This window comes from Galeopterus variegatus, unplaced genomic scaffold, assembly GCF_000696425.1.
Source record: "Galeopterus variegatus unplaced genomic scaffold, G_variegatus-3.0.2 Scaffold394, whole genome shotgun sequence".
Classification (NCBI taxonomy): domain Eukaryota; kingdom Metazoa; phylum Chordata; class Mammalia; order Dermoptera; family Cynocephalidae; genus Galeopterus; species Galeopterus variegatus.
Window position 1 is genome coordinate 128936 of NW_007726505.1, and position 12234 is coordinate 141169.

The 12234-nt window shown below is 39.6% G+C and overlaps 1 protein-coding gene across 1 annotated transcript in view; it reads right to left on the reverse strand.

Annotated features, from left to right (window-relative positions):
* Positions 1 to 12234, reverse strand: part of CTNND2 (catenin (cadherin-associated protein), delta 2) — a 449347-nt gene that overhangs the window by 89816 nt on the left and 347297 nt on the right. The window lies entirely within an intron of this gene.

Below are 12234 nucleotides of genomic sequence, written 5' to 3' on the forward strand. Positions count from 1 at the left end.
TCCTACATGCATATGAATCAACCTCGTCTTTTCTCCTGTAAACCTGTCTGTTGTCTATTAACTCACAGCTCCCTCTTTCCCCACCATTAGGACATGAGTTGGTGGAGGAAAAGTCTGAAGTCTGGACCTGGGTGTGCAGGGCCTGCGCTGCTCAAGGTAGTAAGTTTAAAGGAGGGTATATTGGTTCATTTAATGGAGTGGGTTGTGTAGACTGTCAATGCTGCAGAGCTGGGTTTCAGCTGTGAGCAAAGAAATGTGAAAAAACTACTGGGAATTTGGAGGCAGAGCCACCATGATTTCCCATTTCATGTGAGTCACATAAATATCTGAAAACAACTGGGGATAAAAATCACACTGCTTATAAAAACTCCTATGAGATACTAAGAATGAGAAAATCATTCACCCATAGCCAACTAAAATTCAAAAGAATGAAAAAATGTATTCAATTTATAAGAAAAAGTATCACAGAAATGTGAAGTATGCATAAAGCAAATGTACTTCATAGGGCCTGGTTTTACAAAGCCTTGCAGTTTCAAATATTGACCTTGCAAAGGACAGGAAATTTTCCTCAGGTTATAAAGTCTCTGGTGTAAGATAAAGAATTGTAACACAGCAAGGTTGCTGGCTCAAAGATAGACAGGTTAGTGATTGATATGTACAGATACTGGGAAATTGCTGTAAGAAGAGAATGTTTGCTAAGATCAAGCTTTTGTTGGTGGATCAACTTAACTTCTTGAAAGCTGCATTATGGAATGTCTACTGTTAAACTTGTTAAACTGTACTTAGAAAAAACCCCACCTATGTTCTCTTCCTGTAACTTCCTGGTCTGGAGAATAAATGCAGGAAGAGAACCCCAATTCATGGTTAATTTCCCAAATGGAAGAAATGCCTCTATTTTGAGGGTTCTGGGAGATTAACCCCTTTTGGGGGCTTCTCACTGCTCAGAAGAGATGGGCTTTGAGTAATCTTTGGTGGCTCCATCACTCAGGGGAAATGGGGTGACAAATCCATGGGAGGCAAAGCAACACAGAAACTCTCTATCATATAATGTATGTATGTACATATATACACACACATATTTATTATTATAATTGTGTTAAATGCTATCTAGAATTTTTAAAAAAGGTGGAAGTAAAATGATTTTCCTTCAAAATAAGGTGAGCTTGACTACAAGGTGTCTCTAATGGTCCTCTATCAATTAGATTTATATCTTCTGGAAGCATTTGCCTCCCTGCAGGCCATTTTCACTTCTAAGTGTTTGACAAAGTCTCCTGCTAAGATCTGCACATGGCTGAATACAAGGTGTCTCTAATGGTCCTCTATCAATTAGATTTATATCTTCTGGAAGCATTTGCCTCTCTGCAGGCCATTTTCACTTCTAAGTGTTTGACAAAGTCTCCTGCTAAGATCTGCACATGGCTGAGAAATGGAAGATAAATCCACAGCCAGAGCATCTGTGTGGGTGGTGGCAAGGGGAGGTAGGTACACCTGCTGTGTTTATAAAGGTACTAATAAGGAGGCATTTCCATTCACATTCATTATAATGTAGTCCATGGATAAGTCACTCGGCGCTTCACACATGGATTCTTAAAACAATTTCTGCCACACGGAAAACTGAACAAGACAGAATGACTAGGCATGTTTCTTGTCCACAGGGATTGATCACATCCTAGAAGTGATATAACAAGGGACGGCTATGCATACATACAAATCACTTGACAGATGCCCATCCAGAATAATGAGTCTAAGGAAATAAAGTAAAACAAATAATACCCCAAAAGAGTCTAGATCATCAGATGGAAATCTAGACTTCTCATTGGTTTCAACCAATTGACCCTCTCCCAACCCCTCATGTTTTTTCCTGGGGTGGATAAACAGCCAGGATACCTCAACTATAGTGCAGAATAGGCTGATGTTTAAGTATTGTTCTTAAAACATGTAAGGTGGGAATTAAAAGTACGTTACGATATGACCTACAGGTCATCCTAAAATTATTTGAACATATGTGGTCTTATATTTTTCAGTAGCACTCACAGAAACAAACAATATTATCTCTTGCCTTCTTTATTCAAAAGTGAAAAAGAAGAAGAAAATTATGTAGGAAACCTGTCTTTGGTTAATGAGCAAAAAAATGCTTGTCTACCTGTGGCTAGGCATTTTATTTTAAGATGAGGCTTCCTGTAGATGTTTCTGTATTTAGAGAATTAACAAAATTGGACTATGACTTTAACTATCCCTTTTTTTCTCTGATGACACACGGATTAATATCTCCCTCCTGAGCTCCAAACTAATATTTTCAGCTTCCTATTTAACATATCTCCTTTCATGTGTAATGTGATTTCAAACTTTCATTCCAAAATTGAACTCCTGATTCTACGAGCCCCTCCCTGCCTTTGTCCTTTTCCTAATTGCAGCGTTTCGTACTCCATCTCAGCAAGGCCTGCTGGTTTCACCTTCAAAATACTTTTCCCACCCCCTCTGCTATAGCCCTGGTCCAGGCCAGCATGCTCTCCCCCACTAGACTCCTAAAATCATGCCCTCACGGTTCTCCCACCTTCCCCATAGTTTAGTCTCCGATAGCAGCCAGAGCCAGAGAGAACTTTAAGTAATATAAATACAATCATACTCTCTCTTGCATAAACCCTCAGGGAAAAATCCAAATTCCTTAACCTGGCTTAAAGGCATCCCTTGCTCACCATCAGCATCTCTGACTTTCCTCTGCCTCATTTACTGGCTGTAACAACATTGACCTTGTCCCTCTTTTTGCCACATGCCAAGCTCCCTCCTGCACAAAGGTTTTTTGTCCTCACTATTCCTATTGCTCAGAAAGCTCTTCCTCTAGGTGGCTTAATGTCTGGCTACTGTCCATCACCCAAGACTCACCTCCTCATCGAGCTTTTTGACTGCCACAGTCCTGACTGCCACACTCCACGTTCCTCTGCCCTTGCCACTCTCTAATCCCTTATCCTACCTTATGCATATGCAAAGCAGAAAGTCAACATTGTTTGCTTACTTTTGAGACTGTTTTCACCATTAGACCATAAACTCCAGGAAACAGAAACTTCGATGTTGCACTGTGATTGGCACATCATGTGCACTGAGTAAATACTGGTCAAGTGAATGAGTGAGGAGATAAATTAATTCCACATCTGCAAAGTTTATCAACAAGGATAAAATTAAAATTATGCTAAACCCTTGAAATACCAACTATTTCTTATTACAATATCTTGGCAACTGTATTAAACAATTACATTAGACTTTTATGGTAGGAGAGCTGAATTGTGAAGCTTCCAGTCTGAAAGCTAAACTTTATATTTAATTAGTCTCCAGGAATTTTTAAACACTGCAGTCATTGTCCCAATAATGATACTCTATATGTGGATAAGAAATTATGATCTAGCATAAAATTCGTGCTGTAGTCTTAATTAGCTTCGAATGTAATCCTTAAATCTTGCCTGGAGTTTCACACTGTGCAGTTGGCTGCCTTTCTCCTTGTGGTAAGCTCCCTCTAGGGAACTGCAGCTCAAAAATGGCATGTGCAGAAATGGCTTGTGAGAGCCAGAGCTAATTCATCAGAGGAGCATGTTCTCTAATGTTAACCCTCGGCTATGTCGGAACACCACCAAGATCATAACTATACAGTCATGTGCTGCATAACGACATTTCAGTCAACAACAGATCACATATACAGCAGTGGCTAAACCATGTAGCCTACGTGTGCAGTAGGCTATACCACCTAGGTCTGAGTAAGTGCACTCTCGGGTGTTCTCAGAACAACAAAATCACCTAATGATGCTTTTCTCCACCACCAAGATCATAACTATACAGTCATGTGCTGCATAACGACATTTCAGTCAACAACAGAGCACATATACAGCAGTGGCTAAACCATGTAGCCTACGTGTGCAGTAGGCTATACCACCTAGGTCTGAGTAAGTGCACTCTTGGGTGTTCTCAGAACAACAAAATCACCTAATGATGCTTTTCTCAACATGTATCTCCGTCATTAAGTGACTCATGACTCTAATCTGTCAGTGTCATGCTACCTTGGGGTGGTGGTCTCCAAATGCAGCCCAGTGGGCCACGTGAAGACTAGCTAAGGAGATGCAGGGCTTGGGGTTTTAAGGAAATCCCTTTTTAGGCCTTCAGCTTCCCTATGCATTCTTACAACAAAACTGATCTGCTAGAAAATGTGTTTGTATCCTCTTTCACGGTTTCCCTTCTCTCGTTTTACAAAATCAAGTCAATTCTCTCTCTGCTCCAGAATGGGAAATATTCTCTCAGGTACTGCAAGATACCGCTGTCCGGGTCAAGAAGGAAACAACTCTAATGAGGGGAGATTCGTCTTTTTTTCAACAAGGTAGTTTCCAGTCCTTTAGCTTTGACAACAACTGACAACTGAATCAAGTTGTCAGTTAACAGATAATTAAAAATAACTTCTGATGACAGATCCCAATGAGATTTTTGAAATAAAATGCATAGGAAGTTCAAAGAGTCAAGTGGCATTGCTAACAGAAAGTCCTTCTATTCCTTTCACCTTGTATATGGGAGTGATGTTTCCCAGTATTTAAATCTATAAAAATAAGACAAAACAAAAAATGAGACTAGAATGATTCTGGACCCTATTTATTTGAGCAAAGTAATATTCATTTTTGAATGTATGAATTGACTGGGAAACAACGGCTCATCCATCTAAGAAATGCATTTCCAATGCAATTTTACTTTTTATATTTAATGATTTTAATCAAGATTTATGACATACATGTTATTTTGATCAATTGTGCTCTATTAATAACCATAATAACTTAATCCATTAGAAAATTTTAATTTAAGGCCTAATACCATAAGAAGTATTAAAAATTAAATTTTAATTTGTATATATTTTGTTTGCAGAGAGAATGATCAATAAGAGACTTTAAAGCATAAAATACATTAATAAGGATAAAATTTTAGGGGACGTGGAAACATCACATGTTTAAGGAGCAAAAGGAATTATATAGAATTTCCAACATTAATGAAGAATGTGCTCACGTATTATTAAAGAGTATGATGATGGATATTAAACACTATAGTATTCAGATTTCTTAGATATATTTAAAAGAGAGACGTGTCAGCTTTATTTTTAAAATGTCACACAGGAAACTATATTCTTGGCGACAATTAAAATTTAAAAATGTAACGGGGAGTGGGGAGGGGTGGTAAATAGCTTTCCAAAAGTCTTTTAGAAAGTTAGTGAGCAAAAATAAATTACAGACCTCTGCTCTCAACAATGCTGCTAATGAGTCACAATCACTGATTCTGTCCATGAACTGACACAGACCTTCTCCAGCCCAGGCATGGTTGGGAGTCACGGGAGGTCTGGAACAGGGTTCCTGCTTTCAAGGAGACCAGACCCAGGAGACACAAGGAACAGCATACAGGGACTTCAGAACATCAGGGAACTTGAGTGTGGGAGGTGGGGCTGGTTGGGAGGGGAAATGGGGCCTTTCTCAGGCACTTACAGGCAGAGCTGAGGCCGGTGCGTCCACTGCCATTTCATTCCACTTTTCTCCCAGTGTGGACAGCAACTTGTTTCAGCCCAGTTAGGGGGTGATTCTTGTGCACATATGTGAGCCCCCTCTTTTCTACATTTAAAAATAAGGAATCTCACATGACTTTGAATTTAGAAAGAAAACTAAGCAGAGACTAGAATCTAGTCACTGGGTAACTGAGCAGAGACTAGATAACACATGTAGACTGAAAAGCCTGAACCTGGAGATTTTGAAACAAATCAGAGATTGGCTCCTACCAGCCCTGGGTCAGAAGGGGAAATGGGTCAGAGTGGAAGGATGAGGAGAAACAGAAGTCACCAGAACATATGTCTCTGTGATTGGGGTGCATTTCCCCAGCCTTTCTCCCCTGGCATTCCGTAAGGGATTCCTGGAATCGATCACCTGTTCTCCCAGAGGATATGACTAGAGTGGGCATAAAACTGTCTAAATCCCCTACCCCAAGCCTGGGTATATCCGGTTCTGTCAACTCCACAATTTAAAATCATCCCTCTTTCTCTTACCAAAGCAAAACAGAAATGTAGTATTGGTTCCTAAAAATTCAGCAGACTACTTACAGGAAAGTAACGACTTCAGCAAATTTATAGTGAAATCTGGATACATTTCAATCGCACTGTTCCTATCTAGACTGATTCTTACTCTAGTCAGACTAACTGGGATTTCAGGCACTTGTGTATGATTTTATTTTATTTTTTTGCATCTAGTTCAAGCCGGTTCCCCAGCTTCCTCCCCTGGGAGCTGGTGGTTTACAGATCAGCCAGTGGCTGGAGGGGTTGTGGCTGTTACTGCTACTGTACTGTCTCTTGTCTGCAGTTTTCCTGCTTCCCCAGCACTTCTCTCCAAAGACTTGCTCCCATTCCAACACTCCCAAATCCTCCACTCCACCCCTACCTCAAGCCCACGGGGGGGGGGGGGGGGGGGGGGGCCTTTGGAGCCAACTGGGAAACTGAAAAGCAGAGGTGCTAGAAGTGCTGCTTGGAGCCAAACTGGGAAGAAGACAAAGCCAGACTGAGTCCCTTCCCTCTTACACCTAATTACCGTGGATGCAATCATGTTTACACATATGAGGTCACTTACCATTTAAGACGGGCTTTGTTGCAAATTGCACTTAATTACTGAATGCTCAGTCTTCATTGTTTGTTGCTCACAGATCATTACTATCGGGGGGGGGGGGGGGGGGGGGGTGGCCTTTGGAGCCAACTGGGAAACTGAAAAGCAGAGGTGCTAGAAGTGCTGCTTGGAGCCAAACTGGGAAGAAGACAAAGCCAGACTGAGTCCCTTCCCTCTTACACCTAATTACCGTGGATGCAATCATGTTTACACATATGAGGTCACTTACCATTTAAGACGGGCTTTGTTGCAAATTGCACTTAATTACTGAATGCTCAGTCTTCATTGTTTGTTGCTCACAGATCATTACTATCAATGGAGTAGGACAGTCACATGCTTACAATTTAAAAGACTTATCCAGAGGAGCCCCTCTACTTTGTAATTCAAATCTCTTTAGTTAGTTCTAATCCTTTACCGGATGGAAAAGTAGCTAACTGAATAATTCCTTTGCTTTCCCCTGTAAAGACGCTTTAGAAACAATACTCCTTTTTCTTTATTCAACAAATATTGGCGAATATTTATCACCTGCCCTATCTCTTTTATCCAGTACTCCTTCTCTCCTAGAAGATTAACATTGAGAATCGGTGAGAATGGAATACAATTTCAACATCGTTCTTTTGTGTAAGTGAGCTGTCACAGAAGGTGACACTTAATGCTGGTATGTACAGTATTTGGCCAATTAAGTTCAATGCAGAGAATAGAATTACCCCTTGGGTCTCCCACTGTCTGTCATTCCTTAGTTTGGTAGGGTAGCAAACTGTTAAAAAAAGCAAGGCCAAAGACCTGATCTTCAAGAGGACCGATTAGCTTCTCCCAATACCCGACGGGGCCTCCATACCAAATCCCAGAGTCATCCTGCACACAATGTGTGCTGTTACTCAGGGGAGGGAAGGGTACGAGATGTTGGCCCTTCTGAAAATTCCTGTCACAAGATTCAAAAGCAACTCAAAGCATGCACTGCCTTGCATTCCCTCTGCATACGAAAGAGAACCCATTTTTGAAATCATTCAGGCATAAGGTATAAGGTACAGCAAAGAATAGTATATTTGGGAAGTGATAGGTAGCTTTAATTTACAGAAAAAGTAGCTTGCAGAATGTAATGGTAATACCCTAGCATTTTTTTGAGAATGGTTGAGGTAGGGTTAAATCTTGAAGTATTAGCTTACTTAGTTTCACTTATATTTCTTCTCCTTTGCTTGCATTCTTTCCTTCTTTAACCAACACCTAAGCAGAGACTCAACCTCAAAGGAGCCATGGGCAAAAGTACCAGAAGGTATATATGATGCTGCTTGAAGCATCAGGGTTGCAGGTTCCAAAGACTGATGCTGTGGGAAAGTGGTACTAAAGGAAGAATGGCACTCCAACCCTGCGGTCTAACCATGCAGGTCACTTGTTCACTTGTGGGCTTCCTGAATGGCAAGGAACCTAGAAACCAAGTGAGGAAGGAAACCCTGTCCCCATCAAAAGAACTGAGACGTTCCCTGTCGTCTTCTCAGCCCTGAACGCTATTGTCAGGGCTACATTAGCATTTAATATTTTCAACAAACTCTTTAAACCTATCCTTTTGATTAAACTGGTCTTTGAATATAAGGGGATTTACTAAGTAGAAAGTTAAAGTTAGAATCTTTCGCTAAACTGAAGAGGCTCATGATATCTTCAGCTAGTGTATGTTTTAAAAGATTATATTAAAACAGGGGGCTGATAATTAATATTTCTGCTATATACATATATCGCAACAATTTAAGCTTTGTTTTGACTCTAGATATCAATACCAATAATGGCAATGTTGGCTGAAATTGGCTATTCCATTAGAAGCAATTATCTATTGCACATAATAATATAAGGAAGAAGTTTGGATCAGAATAATCTCTAGAGAAATTAAAAATTTTATTTTTACTCAGAGAAATCAAATGTCTCAGAGAAAAATACTTAAATTTGAACTTTGATCATTATAAAATACTTCCGAATTGGAAGAAGATCATTTTCCAGGAGATTAGCAGTGTTTTAAAAAATTTGTGATGGGTCTTACAGACTCTGAATCAGTAGTTTTCAACCTTGTCTATATATTGGAATCCCTCAGGGAGCCTTAAAATAAAAGTGCTAATATCAGAGCATCTCTGGGGACAGGCTCAGGTGATTCCAATGTATATCCAAGGTTAAGATCCATGTTTTCAAAAAAGTCTGCTTGGGTTTTTGTCTGCTTGGGTTTGCATAGTAAAAATAAGTCATGTAGTTTTATTTTTAGGGGTGTGGTGCTGGTGGTGTGTTCAAGGTGAGGAAGGAAGGTGAGGGGAAGAAAGTCTCAATTGTAAAAGATGCTGTGGTACAGGTTATAGCTGCAAACCACTTTAAAATAATTAGGAAAATCTATGTATGACATTGAAAATTTGGTTTATGAAACCACAAAATTATGACTTCAACCTATTATGTATTCAAATAATACTTAATACGTATCTACTAGATGATAGAACGGCCCCATTCTGGGGGTTATAGCAGCACACGAGGAAGACACTTTTCACGCTCCTATGAAGCTCAGATTCTAGCAGAACAATAACTACACAACGTGTATCCTCATCGTCACATTTTCATGATGCTAGGCATAGTCAGAGCTTTCAAAAGAAGAATAACAAGTAAAAATAGAGAAAGATATTGTTCTTATTCCTAAAGAGCTACCAGCTTGGCTGAGGACATAATGTGAATCATTATAGATGTTCATGAGTGTCATACACAACATTCCTTAAGTGCTAAATGTAAGGGGTACATAGACAAGTGTAAAAATGTTCAAATAGGGCAATGCATTAAATATAGAGTACTCACGGAAGCTTTGTGAAAGGATGGGACCTAAATTTATCTTGGAAGATTGGTTAGGAGTGGATAGGACAGGAGGTGAAAGAGCAATTAGCGTAGGGGAAATAGCTGAGGTGATTAAGTTGGAGTGAGAATGGTATCAGCAGAGACTGTGGCAGAGTGCCCAGTTGGAAGGAGTGGTAAGTGTTCAGGATGGATAGAAAGAGTGAAAGTAACATTATTTAAAGCCAGAAAAATTTAGGCAGTGGAATGATCCAAAAAAGTGGCAGCTAAGCTTCACAGTAGAGAGAGAGAGAGAGAGAGAGAGAGAGAGAGAATCTCCTATGGTTCAGAACACTGGCAACTGGCAGCAATGCATAGAGAAATCTCTGGAATCTGTAGGTATTCAGCTTCCTACTCCAACTGTAGTTTAAATACTGATCATGCTTTTGAAACATTTGAACTCAGTTGTAAACTGAATTTAACTGAAGCTGCAACTAAGCTGAATTTAAGTAAAGCCCAGATATAGTTAAAATATACATTAGATTAGTTCAGCCCTCCACCTTAGCAACCCAATAGAAGAAATGGGGTGTTCTTTTCTGGGAGGAGAAATTATCTACTTCAGTCTATTCAAATCCTTTAACACAAAATACCTGGCATACAATAACAGAGCATTGGATGTGCAAAGAAGCAAGAAAATGTGACCCAAAATTAAAAGAAAAGGCAGTCATCAGAGGCAGATCCACAATAATCCAGATGTTAGAATAGGCAGACAGAGACTTCGTCTGTGATTGATATATATGTTTAACTAGTGGAAAAAGGCATAATACAGGTAAAAATGGACATATTCCTCAGAGAAATGGAAACTATAGGAACAACGAAATGGAAATTCTAGAATTGAAAAATACAGTATCATAAATGAAGGATTTAGATGATGACCTTCACAAACAATTGAAAAAAGCACAAGACCACTAGATTTGAATACAGATGACTAGAAAATATAAAAACTAAAGAACAAAGAGAAAACAAAGAATGAAAAATATTAAAAATTTTTTTATTGTAACATAATTGATTGTACATATCTGTGGGGTACAGAGCTGAATATCAGTAGCTGTGAAAAATATGTGATGCTCAAAACAGGATAATTAGTATATTCAACAATATACAATGTAATCGTTTTTCATAGCACTTTACCAGTTCCTCCCTTTACCTCTTTCCCTCCTCATTTCCAACCTCTGGCAATCTCAATTCTGTTCTCTCCCAGAAAGAAAGCGAAGTGAAAAGGGGGTATAAAAAGTATTAGAATAAATAATGACCAAGTTTCTTAAGAGCAAATAGCATAAAAATATATATTCAGGTGAACAACAATAAAATCAACTGACTTCTTATCAAAAGCAATGGAAGCCATAAAACAATGGAATGGTATCTTTAAAGTACTGAAAGAAACACATGGTCATCTTAGAAATCTACTAAGCAGAAATACTACTAATGGTTAGGCAAAATAAAGACATTTTTAGACCCCCCCCAAAAATGCAGAGAAAATTCATCTTCAAAAGACCTGTACTATAAGAAGTACTGAAGGCTTTTCTCCAGGCAGAAGGATACCTATATCAGATTATACAAATTATACTGGATTACCAGGAAGAAATAAAGAGGACCAAAAATAAAATAGAGAAGAGGTCTTAGATACAGCATATAGATCAGACCAGATCCAGGACAGAGCCCTGATATAAAGTGGGGGCAAAAAAATGCCAAAGCAGGGATAGAAGGAGAAGGAAAGGAGTAGGAAAAAATCCAGGAAAGTCTTATTTTAGAAACCATGATATATGAATATTAATATGGGTCAAATGTGTCCCCCCAAAGTTCTAGTGTTGAAAACTTGATCTCCACTCTAACAGTGGTAAGAAGGTGGGATTCCTATCACGATAATTGAAAAGTGGGGCCATTGGGAGGTGATTAACTGTGAGGACTGTGCCTTCATGAAGTGGATGGATTGATCCAGTCATGGAGTAATGGTGTGGGTCTGATGGCTTTATAAGGAGAGCGAGTGAGAAGGTTAGCTCTCTCTTGCTCAGCCTATTCTCACCATGTGACACCCTGGTGGCCATGGGACCCTGGAGAGAGTTCCCACTAAGAAGAAGGCTTTCACTAGATGTGCCCTCTGGACAGTGGACTTTCCAGCCACTGAGCTGTAAGAAATAAACTTTGTTTTCTTATAAATCACTCAGTTTCAGTTATTCTGTTATAAGCAACAGAAACAGACAAATACAAATATACTGCATGCGGCTGGGAGGTCTCAGCATGAGCAGGAGGGAGACACACCTCTTGCACTAAGATGCATGGAGGCTCCTAGGGCCTTAATAAAAACTGTTTTATTGAAAAAAATCAGGCAGCAGAGTTCATTTTGTGTCATTCACATCATGGAAACATGGAATATTACTTAATTGGAGTAGTTTATCGAGGCCAGGGTGGTGACAGTCATGCAGGAGGTGAAGGTGCAGGACATGTGACAAGGGCAGAGTGAAGGGTCCCAGGCAGGATGCTGGGGGTGTGTACTGGACTCGTGCTACCGGCTGAAACACAAAGGTGAAGCTAGGAATAGCAAAGAGAATTCAAGAAACTTCCTGAGGAAGTGTCAAGAAGACATCATGGTGGATTCACTGCATGGGACAAAGAAAAGGAATGAAAAAACCCCAGAGTTTTTGGTCAATTCTACCACTGGGAAAGTGGGGGCAAGTAAAAAATTAGGGTTGGGTTAGGATTTAAGGAGTAAAGAAGATGATAACTT